General features: G+C 48.4%; 1 pseudogene; it reads right to left on the bottom strand.

Moving 5' to 3' along the window:
* Positions 1 to 11,136: 11,136 nt before the first annotated feature.
* On the bottom strand, positions 11,137 to 13,841 carry LOC123056057 (G-type lectin S-receptor-like serine/threonine-protein kinase SD1-1; annotated as a pseudogene).
* Positions 13,842 to 16,073: the final 2,232 nt, after the last annotated feature.

Genomic DNA, 16,073 nt, shown 5'->3' with positions numbered 1-16,073 from the left:
ACAGGCCATGGCCCTTCCCTACCTTCTCGGCAACTGCAGCTTCCCGGAAATCAGCGCACATGGCAACCTCCTTATCGGGGGCCTCAGTCTTGGCGATCTTGCCGGTACTAGGGGTGCCTGACCCCTCAACAGTCAATACAATTTTATCCCTTTGCTTCTTACTGCGCTTCTTAGCCTTCTTCTGACGGGTGGATTCATCATCATCCTCTGAATCAACATCAATGCAATCTTCCTCTCCAGGCAACTTCCTCCCTTCATCCATCCGGGCACACTTATCCACTAGGTTGTATAGCTCCTTCACGGTCTTGGGCAACCGCACGTTCATCTTGGCACGGATTCGGCGGTTGCGCACATTGGACTAGAAGGCAGCTATCACGACTGCTGGATGGATATTGGAAATCCTACGAACTTTACTAAACCTCTGCAAATACTTACGGAGGATTTCTCCTTCCTTCTGCTGGAGGAGCTGTAGATCGCCAGGGCGGCCTGGCTCCTGGTGGCCAATGATGAAAGCGCCGATGAACTCATGGCACAGGTCTGCCCACGACGAAATGGAGTTCTGCGGCAGGTGCATCAACCAAGACCTCACGTTGGACTTGAGGGCCAACGGGAAGTAGTTGGTGAACACCTTCCTATCTTTGCCCCCGGGAGCCTGAACAGCGATGTGTAGATGCTCAGGAACTCTGCCAGGTTCAGCCTCCCGTTGTACTTCTCAGGTATCTCCGGCTTGAACATGCGAACGGACGGCCAACAGACTTGCCGCAGCTCATGGGTGTAGGTAGGGTAGCCAACCTTGAAGGGCAGGAGCCCGTCAGCTCCAAGAGTGGGCTCATCGATGATGGGGCCGTCGCGCCCATCAGCTCGGAGGAGGTTGCCGCGGCGTTGCTCGACGACGCACACGTCTCCTCTCCGCCTATCTTCCGGGGTTCGCCGTTTTGGCCTGGACGTGCTTGAGGATCGGAAGAGGCCATCGAGGCGTCATCGAGGTCTTGATTTGGTCGCGCCCGCGCCGGCCGCCGTGGCGGGGATTGCACCGTGTGGACGGCCCCCTCCGTGCGGGCAGCGGCATTGGCTGTTGCCGTTGCTTGGGGAGGCCGCGGCGGGGCGGATCGTCGTGAGCCCTCGGCTTCGGCGAAACCGAGCAGACTTTGGATGGTGGCACACCATTCGTCCATCTGCTCAGCCGCTGGTGGAAACCTTAGCAGCAGCTGAGCCCGCGCCATGGCCTCCGAGGTTGTGCTTGGCATGGATGATGATGAAGTCGATCGCGTCGTCGCTCGGCTCCTGGTGGAGCCAGCAACGGTAGCACTACACCCCGGCTGTTGCGGTGCAACCACCTGGGCGGCAGGATGGTGAGGCGGAGGCGCCCGAGGACCATCAGCTCCGTTGGGTGCATCAGCTCGGTCGACTCGCCCTAGGGAGAGCGCACGCGCAGCAGTCGTACCTGCAGCAGGGACGGCTATAGGGCGGTGGCTCGCCCTAGACCGAGCGCCATCGCTGTGGCTGCGCCCGTCAACGGGTGGAGCGTGGCCGTCGAGGTGTTGCTGATGTCACTCTCCTCTGGCATCTTCAGCTCCCACGTCGGCCGCAAGGGGGATGGTGGTGGTGCCGCCTGCTCCGACCACATCCCTTGCAGCATTTGCTCCCTCGTGCGTCTCCGCGCCCCCTGCAGCGTTGGAGGCCGCGGGTAGCGGAGCCTTCGAGGTAGACGAATGAGCTGAAGGAGCTGATTTCTTCTTGGGCGCCATGGTCGATGGCACCGTCGACGATGCAGATGGCGATGAAGATGACGCGCTGCTTACGTCTTCAGGTTCGCGCAAGCGACCCCCCTACCTGGCGCGCCAAAGATGTCGCGGGAAACCACGACCACCTTCGCGCAAGCGACCCCCCTACCTGACCAGGACGGCCCCTTGCTAGTTCGGTAGGGGGAGTCATGTTGCTCAACGAGCAGACCAACACAAGGCAGCACGGCAGAGATCACACAGGTAGTTTTGCCCAGGTTCGGGCCGCCGCGAGGCATAAAACCCTACTCCTGCTTTGGTGGATTGATGGGAAAAGGTGGTGGTGGTGCGTAGTACACTTGCCCGGCAAGGGTTGCTTCGGGGCAGCAGCGACTACGCGCGTATAGGGGTGTGAGTGGTCTAAACTTCTAACCTCTTGCATCGTTGCCATGGGCCTCCTTTTATAGATCAAGGGTTTACCATAGTGGCAAATTAGTCATTAGACACTGATATGATAGCAAATAGTGATATCATACCTAGCTCTGCAAGCTGACAGCGTGCATTAAATGTGCCGCTTAGTGTCATGTCTTTGGTCGCCCGGCAAGGCCTGCCGGGCTAATTCGCCAGGTTTAGCCTGCTCTCTTGACATGTCACTGGACGGGTGTCATCTGTGGGTTCTCTTCGTAGGAAGTGGCCTCCATGTGGCGAATGGCTGCCACTTAATCATCCTGCGTCTTGACACCGCACTGATTGACGACGTGGGTTGCAGTGGAGTAGTCGATGAGGTGATCTGGCCTTTGTGAGCCCTGGCAGGCCCTGTCGGGGCGTTTGGGTCTTCTTCTTCTGGGGGTGGCCTTGCATCTTGCCGGGCTCGCCTGCTCGGCAAGGGAGGCCTCTCTCTTGATAATATTTGGCCCTTCTGCTTCAGTCTTGGTTCCTTCTGATCTGCTAGTTGGTTCTTCAAGTCTCTTGGTCTCTTGCTCTGGTGCTCCAATCTTGATCTTGTGCCTGTGCACAGTCAGGTCAATAGGCCCTGGATCTGTTGCACCGACATCACCTATGTGCAGTACTGCTATGGGCACCAGCTAAAATATCTACTGCTAAGTTCCACTACCTATAGCGTGGGCTGGAAAAACACGCTACTGATAAAAGTGTACGCATAGAATAAATAGTAGTAGCACGTTTCTTTCAACAGGCGCTATAGATCGTAATCTCACAGTAACGCTGGGTAGACAACCGGCGTTGCTAAGTTTTATTGATCAGGTGGTGTTGTGTGGCACACTTACTAGTACCATGTCCAAGGAAACCAGCGCTGCTGCTAATGTATACCAGTAGCACTCTTTCTACCCAGCGCTACTACTAACTACTAGTAGCGTGGGGTCATAAACAAACGCTAGTGGTAAACTTCTATACGCATTTTCCTAGTAGTGTTTACTTTATGCAAATTTTATTTTTGTTTGAGTCTCCATCTGCTCTTATAAAGCACCAACTAAGGGGCACTATGATCGTACTTGAGCATTGGGTGTAGTTAATATGCGAGTGTGTTTCATGAATGGATCAATGATTGAGCATAATGGGCTAGGGATAACTTGCTTTAGTGTTGATATTTTGAAAGACATGGTTGCTTGTTGATATGCTTGAGTATTGAAATCTTCATGTCAAAACTAGACTATTGCTTTGAATCATATAAAAGCCCAAATGTCCATGCTACAAAGAACAGAATATGTGATGAACATGTTAGGCACCATTCCACATCAAAAATTCTATTTTTATCATTTACCTACTCAAGGACGAGCAAGAATTAAGCTTGGGGATGCTGATACGTCTCCAACGTACCTATAATTTTTTTATTGTTCCATGCTATTATATTATCATTCTTGGGTGTTTTACAATCATTTTATAGAAAATTTATATCATTTTATGGGACTACCCTATTGACATAGTGCCCAGTGCCAGTTGTTGTTTTTTGCTTGTTTTTTTACTTCGTAGAAAATCAATACCAAACGGAGTCCAAACGCAGCAAAACTTTTTGGAGAAATTTTTTGGGCCAGAAGACACTGGATGGGCCAAAGAAGTACCAGAGGGGTGCCCCAAGGGGGGCACAATCTACCTGGGCACGCCTGGGGGGGCAGGCGCACCCTGGTGGGTTGTGCCCACCTCGATGGCCTCCCGCGCCGCCTCATTGCTCTATAAATACCCCAATATTCCAAAAACCCTAGGAGAGTCGACGAAAAACAATTCCAGCCACCGCAAGTTCGAGAACCACCAGATCCAATCTAGACACCATCACGGAGGGGTTCATCATCCTCATTGGTGCCTCTCTGATGATGCGTGCGTAGTTCATTGTAGACCTACGGGTCCGTAGTTAGCAGCTAGATGGCTTCCTCTCTCTCTTTTGATTCTCAATACAATGGTCTCTTGGAGATCTATTTGATGTAACTTTTTTGCGGTGTGTTTGTTGGGATCCGATGAACTTTGAGTTTATGATCAGATCTATGTTTTTATCCATGAAAGTTATTTGAGTCTTTCGATCTCTTATATGCATGATTACTTATAGCCTCGTATTTCTTCTTCGAATCTTTGGTTTAGTTAGGCCGACTAGATCGATTTTTCTTGCCATGGGAAGAGGTGCTTTGTGATGGGTTCGATCTTACGGTGCTCGATCCCAATGACAGAAGGGGAAACGACGCATATGTATCGTTGCTCTTAAGGATAACAAGATGGGATCTAATTCCTACGTGAATAGATCTTGTCTACATCATGTCATCATTCTTATTGCATTACTCCGTTTCTCCATGAACCTAATACACTAGATGCATGCTGGATAGCGGTCGATGTGTGGAGTAATAGTAGTAGATGCAGGTAGGAGTCGGTCTACTAATCTTGGACGTGATGCCTATATAATAATCATTGCATGGATATGGTCATGATTATTTGAAGTTCTATCAATTGCCCAATAGTAATTTGTTTACCCATTGTATGCTATTTTTCTCGAGAGAAGACACTAGTAAAATCTATGGCCCCCGGGTCTCTTCTTTATCATATTTGCCTTTGAGATCTATTTTCATTCGCTTTTATTTTCAGATCTATATTTCCAAAACCCAAAAATACCTTGTTGCACTTTATTTTATTTTGCGTTTATTCGAGATCTATTTATCCAATCTATCATATTTCTCCCATCAACTCGACAATTTCTGGCACCATTACCTGAAAGGGATAGACAACCCCTTTAATACGTCGGGTTGCAAGTATTTGTTCTTTGTGTGCAGGTACTGTTTACATAGTGTTGCGTGGTTCTCCTACTAGTTCGATAACCTTGGTCTCATCACTGAGGGAAATACCTACCGTCGCTGTGCTGCATCATCCCATCCTCTTTGGAGAAATACCGACGTAGTTCAAGCTGCATCAAGAGCCTTCCGAGGTTTCACTAGCGCTACCTTGGGCTGTTTTGCTGACTTCTCAGTCGGGTCTGGCGTTGCAGTGAGTGCGTTTTGGATTCCTGACACTCGACACAACGGCCTTGCCCTGGCTGGTCGCCGGGTCGTGGGTCTGTTTGGATCGACGCTTGGTGCGTGGAGGGGACTCGGCTTCCTCAGTCTCCTCTGAGTCATCACTGTTGTCCTCGTTGTCGTCGGCATAGTCAATATCAGCACTGCCACCTTCACTTTCCATTCCTTCAATGAGATGTTCTCCATTTGGCACAGGCAAATACATCACCATGAATGCCTGCAAAGCACAAATATCAGAGTTAGTCGGTCCTCAATGCAGTTGCATATTGAAAACAAAAGTTAGTACACTCGACAAGCTATGCCTCACCTCTCCTGGAGGATGCTCGGCGTCGAATGGCAGAATTCGTTTGGATCCACGCGGGTTGTCACGGGCTCCGGTGATTCTCCTGAGCCACTGTGTCACGGTCTCTTCCTTGACTTCCTCTGGATGGGTCCGAGCAGTGTCGTTTGCACCTGAATACAACCACATGGGATGGTCGTGTGCTTGCAGAGGCTGGATGCATCGACTGAGGAACACCTCCAACAGAACCAAGCCTGTCACCCCACCCCGGATCAACTCAACTACAGCTTCTACCAAGATCCCCAACTCAGTTTTCTCCTCCTCGTCCACAGTAATCAAGCGAGGAGCATTGAGTCTCACCAACGAGAGAGGAGGAAGGCCAGCCGATGAACCAGGGGTCGGAACATCGTTGCAGTAAAACTAGGTCGACTGCCAACCCCTAACCGACTCGGGAAAGGTCATGGAAGGGAAGGCACTTCTAGCCCCCACATAGTTGGATCATGTGGGTCTTCGCACCACTCGAATTCGCTTTCTTAACCGATTAAGAGCGGCATGTGAAGATGTGTTTGAACAACCCCCAGTGGGGGCGACAACCCAAGAAATTTTCACACATTGAGACGAAGGTAGCGAGGTATGATATGGCATTCAGAGGGAGGTGGTGGATTTGCTCATCGAAGAAATTCAGGAAACCACGGAAAAATAGACGAGGGGGCAAGGAAAAACCTCTCTCCACGCGAGTAAGGAGGAGGACTCGTTCTTCAGGGCGTGGTGCAGGCTCGACCTCCCCCTCCGACAGCCTCCAAAAACCGGGGACCAGCAGGCCATCAGCAGTGAGCCCCTCGAGGTCCTCCGCCGTGACCGTCTCGCCCTGGATCCAGCCTGGCGGCACAGTGTGCTGGGAGCTCGGCGCCTTCTTCCTGTTGGTTGCCTTCTTGGCGCGCTCCCGCTTCATCGTCTTAACCTTCGCCATCTTCATGGTGGTCATCAGAGCCGAGCGGGGCAGCGCTGAGGGGCGGAAGAGGGTAAGAGACAAGGTGGAGAGGGGAAAAGAGGAGAGAACTGGTGCACGCCTCGGCAACGTCGTCCTTTAAACCCACACTCCCGAGTCACTGACCTGTGGGCCAGCGAGATCCCAACGCATCCCACAACCGGCGCCTGCTTGATACGTGGCGATAAAGGGGGAGCGAAAATTGAGGAGTCCCTCCCCACTTACCCAACTTACAGTGTTGCAGCCGGCCCGCGCGCTTCTCCAAATTTTCGAATCCCACAAAATCCGGGATATGACAGAGCAATCGATCACACCAGAGATATCCACATTCATTCAGGTCGGATCCAGCACTCTACGACTTGCAGCTTGTCTCACTCGGACACTTAACGAGTCAGAATCGATCGAGGCGATTGACAAAAGATCTAGCAGCACATGTACCTATACACCTTTAAGAAATGTCTCCGAGGCATTAAGGCTGGTCTGAATCATCTTTAGTCCTTTATGACTCGAACCCCGATCCATTCGGGGGCTAATGACGATGACATGTACCTAGGGTAGGGTCCTAGGCCTGACCTACACGACCTACCCAAGGACACTACATATGAGGATCCAAGATTTACATAGTTAGAAAGGAGGCGTCGACTGGAATGACCGCTGCATGCAAGTCACTCGACACAAGATCCACTCGGTTACTCCTCCACCACTCGACCATCCTGATTCACTTGGAGAACCTTATTCCACTCGAAGAATACAAGACCTAGAGCAACTCCCGGATGGCAACGGTCAGGCGATCAGTTCGTCTCTGTAATGATCATTCATTGTAGGGGTTATCAGTTACGCCCCCACCTTTACTATCGCATTGAACCCTTGCGTAACGAAGGTCGATGAGGGGTCAGCGGACTCTATATAAGCCATCCCTCCGCTCCTGCACAAGGACCGCACCCCCTGTAACTCAACACACCATACAACAGAGCTCCCGCAGCACCGAGACGTAGGGTCTTTACCTCTTCCTAGAGGGGCCTGAACTCGTAAATCCGAGTGTACAACTTCGTCCTAGCTAGGCTCTGCCCTCTCCTACGTACCCCTAACCTCTATTGTCAGATCTGTTCCCACGACACCTATCCGGATTGATCACTCTTCTCCCTTTGATTGAGCCCTTGAAGTTGAGAATATGCTCCACCTGCCGGTCCTTTTCCTCTTGCATGCCCATGAGCATGATCATGTCCACTTCTTCGTCCGAATCTGAGGAATCGAAGAACTCATCTTGAATCATTTGATCAAGCTCCATCGGTCCATACTCCTCATCTAATGAAGCATCAGAATTCATCGCTTTCCTAAAAAACACAAAAAAAACAGGTCGGACAATGTGTCGAACACATAGAGCGCAAGGTGGAGCCAGAGAGTTGTCGGTCGTACCGCAGAGGCGTTCGGGCCGGCGATGACGTCCACGGTGGTGAGGACGGGAGAGAGGACTACTGTGCCGGTGCCGGCGGCACAGAGGCTCGGACGGATGCAGAGCGTGAGCGGCAGCGGAGCTGCGAGTCGGATGTTGTGGAGGAGGAAGAAGGGAGGAGAAAGCAAATGGATCCGGTAGGTCGGGGGTGGATTTGGTGCATTTTCAAGTGGGGTAGGGCTGTCGGGTCCGACGTGGCAAACACGCCGGGCGCCCCCATATCCGCCCCATATTTGGGCTCGATATGAGGGGTGCCAGTCAGTCCGAGCGTTTGAGGCCCATTTGAGGCCCCTGTCTGGTTCAAATTTTTGTTACCAGTCAGTGACCAGGCCATCCGCCTGTGCGTTTGAGGCGGGTTTGGGGCGGCCGACTGTAGCTCTAAGTCTTTTGACTACAACTTCATTGCCTCCTTGCAGCATTCCTTGCATGATTGAATCATCCTAATTTGTGAAGCAATAAAAGGAAAAAAGTCCATACAAAATTATTTTTAAAAAGGAGATGCAAAACTTTCTCTTACCTTGTAATGGCCAAAACCTCCATTTCCAATTTGTTTAGAGGCAGAGAAATTATCCATTGCAGTGGTAATATCTTCAAAGCTAACAAATGGAAACTCCACATGTTCACCTCCAATTTCATTGGATGGGTTAAGGTATTCGAGCATCGATTCCTTGTGGATTTCCTTCTTCTTCCGTTTTCTTATTGAATATGAGTACTTTGTTTTTAACACTCACAAACTGATGTGGAATTTTGAAAACCTAGGGCAATTTCTATTCTACCTTTGTATTTGAATACCCTAGCAAGGGCTATGCTTTCAAGTATCACCACCCGGCATGGTTTGGAGTACAATCCTTATCAATGTGCTAGTTGTTCGAACTGTAAAATGAATCATATATAAATCGAGCACAACACTTTTTTTGAACAAAAATATTTTACATGAATGATCGGTGGACTGGATAAATGTGTTACCGGTAATCCCTCTAGAGTTACCGAGGTTTAATGTTGCATTATGCTTGCATAGAATAGTTATAGATCTAATATTTACACTTGCACGAAAGTAATTTAATGCAAAAATGTACTTGGCGGTTACTTCTATACCATTAAGTTCATATATTTAGTAGATGCCCCATGATTAAATGTTGGTGTTGATTCTATGTAACAATAAAGCGCCATGATAGCAAAATGTTAGAATCAAGCGGTTCTGGTGCATACCAGGAGAGTTGGCGAGCCGGAGATAAAGGTCTTCGGTCCGGATACAGTGCGGCCCACCAGTCCGGCCCATGTGAGATAGGCCGGCAACCCGAGGTCCCCCTAGTCCAGGACTCTCTTAATAGGTGCTGCCCAATAACGGTGGCCCTGAGCGCACAAAGTGGTCCACCCATCATGGACACTCCAACCAGGTCGCCTGGGTCCGAGCCGCCCAGGAAGATTATATTGGACGGCCCGGAGCGGCCAAAAGAGGCTCCTGCAGCACGCCACTGTGTGACGGATGGCCGGGAATCTCCCTCGGCCACGAGGAGCCCAGGGAAGCAGGTACACTAGCATCCTTTATAGGATTAATGGGTCGAGGATGTAGTACAAGTCATTCACGTGGATAATAAGGCTTGCATTGCTTCGTACGATGCATCAGTGGACTGGAATCATCCCAATGTTACTTGCTTAGCAGCGCATTACCTCTCAGAATTTGATTTCCTTAGTGCCGCAATGAACGGATTCGTGCCCATCTCTTTAAAGTCCAATGGTGGTAATCAGCTTCAAGATATGATGTAAACTAAAATTTAATAGCAATAGCCAATACATACTTATTGTCCTAAACATATAAAATGGTCGATCGAGTGTTGGCATCGTCCTTAGAACAAGCATTGTGCAAGTTATTTTTGGGAACACTAGCTTTGTCAAAAAATAGGGAGGCATGGGTTGACGCTCAAAAGTGGCGCAATCGTCAAAAGTAGCTTAAGCTATATCAAGATTAATTCAAACTTATGATTGAAAGTCGTCATTGGATGACCTCTTAGAGAAGATCAAGATGGATATGAAGATGATCCAACCATTGGATGACCCTCTTCGAGAAGATCAAGATGGATATGAAGATGGTCCAAAATGGAGCTCGGACACAAAAGTTATGACAAATCCAGCAAAGTGTATGTTGACACCAGATTATGGCAAGGTAGAAAAACCCAATTAATATGGCATCAAATGGTAAAGTGTTCCACATGGGAAAGTTCGATCATCAAAATGAACGATTTTGATATTTTGATAATCTCAATCCAAGATCATATGCAACTTGTGAAGTCGAAACAAGGTTAGAGACAGAAGTTGAAGAGTCACTTCGGACATACCGAGTGCATTTGACTCGGTGAGACCGAGAGGATGTCAGAAAAATTGTCGCGAAGCATCCGATTCACTCGGAAATTGCGAACCAAAGCACTCGGAAATTGCGAATGGAATACATATGGTTGGCCAGGTTCACCTAGTGAGACCGAACGAAACCACTCAGAGGCTCGGAAAAATTGCCGAAGATTCCTGTCCAAGTTAGGTTAGGGTTGTTGATACTTTGGACGGAATTTTGAGTCTCTTTCTTGTACGGTAAGCACATCCACCTCATAAATAGATGAGAGGTGATGGCTGATTGAAGAACACGCAATCAATAAATTAACCTACTATTTTTACCCTAGTTTTTACATCTCTTCCTCGTTATTTCTCTCTCGCTCTTCGTTCATTCACAGTGTTAGAAAGTAGCGATCCTCGAGGCTTTAGAGGTGAGTGAATTTACCAAGGGCATCCCACCTCCACCGCACGTCCAGGGAGAATCCCTCCCATGAATGTCGGGTTCCGGGTCTACAAAATCACCCGCCAGATTCCTTGTGTACCACGCTTCCGGCTGGGTCTTATTTGATGTGAGTTGTGGTGCATCACCCCCCCCCCCCCCGCCACCCCATTGAGGGTGCACGGTGATGTGTTCGCGTGTGAACACTGGCATGTGTGAAACTGGAGATAACAACGACATCACATAGTGAAGGAAATCTTTGCTTCATATATAACATTCTCAAACAGTTCTCAATTCGCAACCGTTTCCAGTGCATGACAAAAACATACTAAAAAAATTACATTTCACATTGTGTAGATCATAAATTAAAGAACCGCCTATACTCGAGCTTTCGTACGTTATAAAATTTGATCTTAAACATCTAACGACCCTCTAGTGTTGTGATGCTTATGGCATTCATAGAATTTCTCCTGTTTTCCCTTGATTGTTCAGTTTCAAAATCCTGTAAAGCAAAATATGCAGGATGCTTTGGGGTAGGAAGCAATGCACTTTCATTCTATAACATGAATATCACTGTTGACATAGATGTCCTATCATCCGGGTGATTTTGAACGCATAGGAGACAAACATGAATACACCATAGAACTTCTTAAAGTGGACAACTCTCGATAGCCGAAGATTGCACAAGTTCTGTTGCTTTTCCATCTCCCATAATCTCCATGCCTGAGCCAATAGAAAATTACAATCAAGTTACTTTGTTTTGCTTTAGCCATAAAATGTTTGGACCTTTCACTATACTCACATAAGTAGTAAGAATGGCACAGTTCATTACGAGTTGCGGTGAGGTAATCTTCAAGCCACTGACAATCTCCATGAGAACAGTTAACATCAAAGCTATAGGTGTGGATTTTACAGAAAAAGTACCTCCCATCACATATTCAGGCGACATGTAACCACTGTTTAAATAATTCAACAGTAAGAAATGCACAAAATTGAGTTAAATTGGAAAGTAGAAACTATACTTCTTGACAAGTGTTGGTGCATTAGCTACTTACTATGTCCCAACAACCCGGGTAGTATTTTCTTGTTGTTGGTTTCCTCCAAAGATCCTTGCCATACCAAAACCAGATATTTTAGGAGTCATTTCCAAATCCAACAAGATGTTGCTTGATTTCAGATCTCTGTGAATTATAGTTAATCTCGAATCTTGGTGAAGGTAAAGAAGTCCTCCCGCTACCCCTTTAATTATCTTGAAGCGTATGACCCAATCAAGTAAATTTTGTCTTGTAGCATCTTCAAATATGAGTAGTAAAACGAAGTAACTGATTAGTCATCAGGAATATCCTTTAGTTTGGAAATTTGTAATATGTATAGAGGTTATAACACAACAAAAAGAAAGGAGTCCAAGCTCTTGTTAGGTAGGTATTCGTAAATAAGTAACCTCTCATCTCCATGCATGCAGCAACCAAGAAGTCTAACTAGGCTTCTGTGCTGCAATTTCGCTATTAAAACTACTTCATTTTTAAACTCCTCCATCCCTTGCTGAGAACCCACGCTAAGCCTTTTGATAGCAACTTCCTTGAAACCTTCCAGTATCCCCTACATGATTGAATCATTCTGAATCGTGAAATGATGAAAGAAATTATTTTGCACCAATACAGTTGATCATACAAAAGAAAACAGTGCTACTGTGACTACCGACACCACGCTTATTCTTACCTTGTAAACTTTGCCAAAGCCCCCTTTTCCAATTTGTTTGAGTCAGAAAAATTATCTGTTGCCACGAGGATATCTTCAAAGCTAACAAATGGAAACTTTGCATTTTCGTCTCCAATTTCATTGGAAGAGCCCATGTATCCTAGCATCAGTCTCTTTTGGTTTCCCTTGTTGTGTCTCTTGGTTGCTAAAGATCAAAACTTTGTCAATAAAACTAGATAATAAATTTGAAGTTTAAAAACAAGGACCCTCATTTATTCTACGTTTACATTTCCACATCTTGATAAGGGCTATGCATATAAGTATCAGCAGAATTGCTACAATGGGCAGTATAGTCTTTACCAATTTGCTATTCTCTTGAACTGCAAAAGGTATCATGTAACAATTTAATGCATCTTAAGAAAAGAAAAATAGTTCAGCAAGCATTACTTGCTAGAGTATGAAATTTACGTGCACCTGATACCAATACTGATCCATGGACCGAACAACCGGACTACCAATAACCCCTCCAAAGTAATTGCTACGTGCATTACAGATCTATAGATTGTACATATGCTAGACAATTTGAATGCAAACTACACATTAAGCTCAGTGATAGCATAAAGGCTAGAACAAAGGGGTGCATATACCTGGAGAGCCGGCAAGCCGGAGATACAGGTTCTCGCCAGTCATCCTATATTTCATCGCGTCGACAAGACTCCCTGTCCAAACCAAGCACCTTGACTGGTCGGCCATAGTAGCATTATTGGTAAAGTTGGTGTAAGCGTAAGCCGTGCATGAGCAGTTGCTGCTGCACTCGACCCTGCACTCATCAAAGCTTTTATTCGGGACAACTAAAAACTTGTCGGGAACCTTCATCCAAGGTATGGTGACAAAATGACTTTGCTCGCTGCACTTGAGCGCCTTTGTTCTCCTGCATCCTGTTGAAAAGTTAAAACCAACGGGCTCAAACCCATCGAAGCAACGGCATGTCGGGACAGCCCCCGTGTGGCCATAATAGCCAAACGGACCACACGTGGCGTAGACCTCGTAGCTGCTAGCGGGGGGCTCAGAGAGGACTGTCCATGATGAGCGGTTGTTCCAGCTAAGAGTCTTGAGCGCGCCCGTGTACTCAAGGGTAACACGTATGTATGGTGAACCATCAGGGACTGTATATTCGTAATAGAACCGATCACCTATGCTGATGATAGCTTCAAAGACGATGGTGTTCTGGTATATGCTACTGACCACTGACACACCTTTGAGCATACTGATTCGGCAGTAGGGCTTAGCCGCGTGCCAAATGACAAACTGAAGGTTTGAGCTAGGGTCAAGGCTCAGAGAGAAGTCTCCAGCGGATGGGTCATTCGGGCCCTTCCAAGCAACAAGGTACCCGACAACATCGGACTTCTTGCTCAGCAAGATTTTCATACCTGGAAGGGTGGTGTCTGTCGGGTGATCAAAACTTTGCCATATGATCGTGTCATTTGTAAACCAGAGAGTTAGAGAGATAGGTTTAGGGTTTTGCGTCAGGCGATACATCCACCTCACGTCTCACTATATATAGATGGTCAGGTTACATACATGTACACGTATAAATACAATATATGCAAACTAGACCCTATTTTACATGCCCCCTCAATTTGAACTACATACAAGATTCAGATTGGTCCTGAAGCGGTCTAGCATCTGACGGGTAGCGGGTTTAGTAAATACATCCACTAGCTGATCATCTGTTGAGATAAACCTGACCACCAATGCACCTGCTGCTACTCGTTCCCTCAAAAAGTGAAAGTCGATCTCAATGTGTTTGATCCGAGCATGAAACACTGGGTTTGCCATCAGGTAAGTTGCCCCTAAATTGTCGCACCACAAATAGGTGTGCGCTGCTGTGTAAGTCCAAGTTCTGTGAGAACCGAGTCTAACCAAATAGCTTCAGCCGCGCCATTTGCCAATGCCTTGTACTCTGCCTCGGTGCTAGATCTCGAGACTATAGGCTGCTTCTTTGAACTCCAAGATATAAGATTGGGTCCAACAAACACAGCAAATCCACCTGTGGAACGCCTGTCATCAACACAGCCTGTCCAGTCTGCATCGGAGAACATGCTGACTCCAGTAAAACGGGACTTACGAATGCGTAGTCCTGTGTCTAGCGTACCTTTGACATATATCAGGATACGCTTAACTGCTTCCCAATGAAACTGACACACTTTGTTCACAGCAAAGGAGATATCGGGACGGGTGAGTGTCAAATACTGGAGTGCTCCAACTACACTGCGGTACCTGAAAGAGTCATCAGTACTCAGCAATGCACCACTGTGGCATGAGAGGCTCTCGGATGTAGCTAGTGGAGTGGAAGTAGGCTTGCAGTTCTCCATGTTGATGCGATGAAGCAGATCAAGTGCATACTTCTTCTGCGTCAATGTCATGCCCCCTGAATGAAAGGACCCTCCCAATGCAAGGAAGTACTCCAGCCTACCCAAGTCCTTGAGGGGAAAACTCGCATACAAGGACTGCACAAGGCGGTCAACCACAGCAGGTGTAGAACCAGCAATCACAATATCATCAACATACACCAGCATGTATATCTAAATAGCACCATGGGAGAAGATGAACAAAGAAGCATCAGCCTTGGAGGCAATCAAACCAAGCTGTGAGAGACGCTTACTCAGCCGAGCATACAAGGCACGCGGTGACTGTTTGAGCCCGTAGATGGACCACTGGAGTTTGCACACATGGGAGGGATAACGAGCATCCTCAAAACCAGGGGGCTGCTGAATGTAGACATCTTCGGCCAGAAAACCGTGGAGAAAGGCATTACTCACGTCAACCTGTCGAAGGCTCCACCCGCGGGATACTGCAAGAGAGAGAACCAGGCGAACCGTAGCAGGCTTCACCACGGGGCTGAAAGTATCTCCATAATCGATCCCTTGCTATTGAGACAGAACCATCAGGACGATGCTTGGTCTTAAAAATCCACTTGTAGCCTACAACATTAACACCAGGAGGCCGAGGCACCAACACCCATGTGTTAGTATGACGAAGAGCAGCGAATTCCTCGGACATGGCAGCACGCCAAGCTGGTTCACCAAGAGCATCACGATGAGAGGTCGATGCAACAAAGAAAGCACGCTGACGAGTGTCGTACCGAACAGTGCCATCCATGTATGTCTTGGCCTTGCGCGTATGATCACGATGACGCGTGACCATAGTGTGCACGGGAGCTGCATCGCTGATAGATGGTGATGGCGGCGACGGAGACCCGACCAAAGGTGTCACGGCTGAAGTCTCTTCAGCGACAGGCGACATGGGCCGGGGGGACGCGTCGGGCTGGGCCGATCCAGGCGACGTGGGAGAGCCGGGCGGAGACGCGGCTGGCGACCCGATGATGACCGAAGCAGGCGACGCGGGCTGGGCCGAACTAGGCGCGAGGGATGCAGCGGGCGACCGGCCAGGCCCGCGGACGCGACAGCGGGCGAGGCAGACGGGGCCGCTGACGGACCAGCGGGTGAGACAGCCGAGGCAGCCTCGGGAGGCGTGGCATGCATGTCGGGGCCATGCACGTCGATCACATCGGCAGGTGCAGGTGCGGCGGCAGGTTCCTAGGAATAGGGGTGGGCATTCGGTAGAAACCGAAAATTCGGTTTTCACCGTTCGGTTTAT

Source organism: Triticum aestivum, chromosome 2D, assembly GCF_018294505.1.
Source record: "Triticum aestivum cultivar Chinese Spring chromosome 2D, IWGSC CS RefSeq v2.1, whole genome shotgun sequence".
Classification (NCBI taxonomy): domain Eukaryota; kingdom Viridiplantae; phylum Streptophyta; class Magnoliopsida; order Poales; family Poaceae; genus Triticum; species Triticum aestivum.
This window is presented reverse-complemented; position numbering and strand designations above follow the sequence as displayed.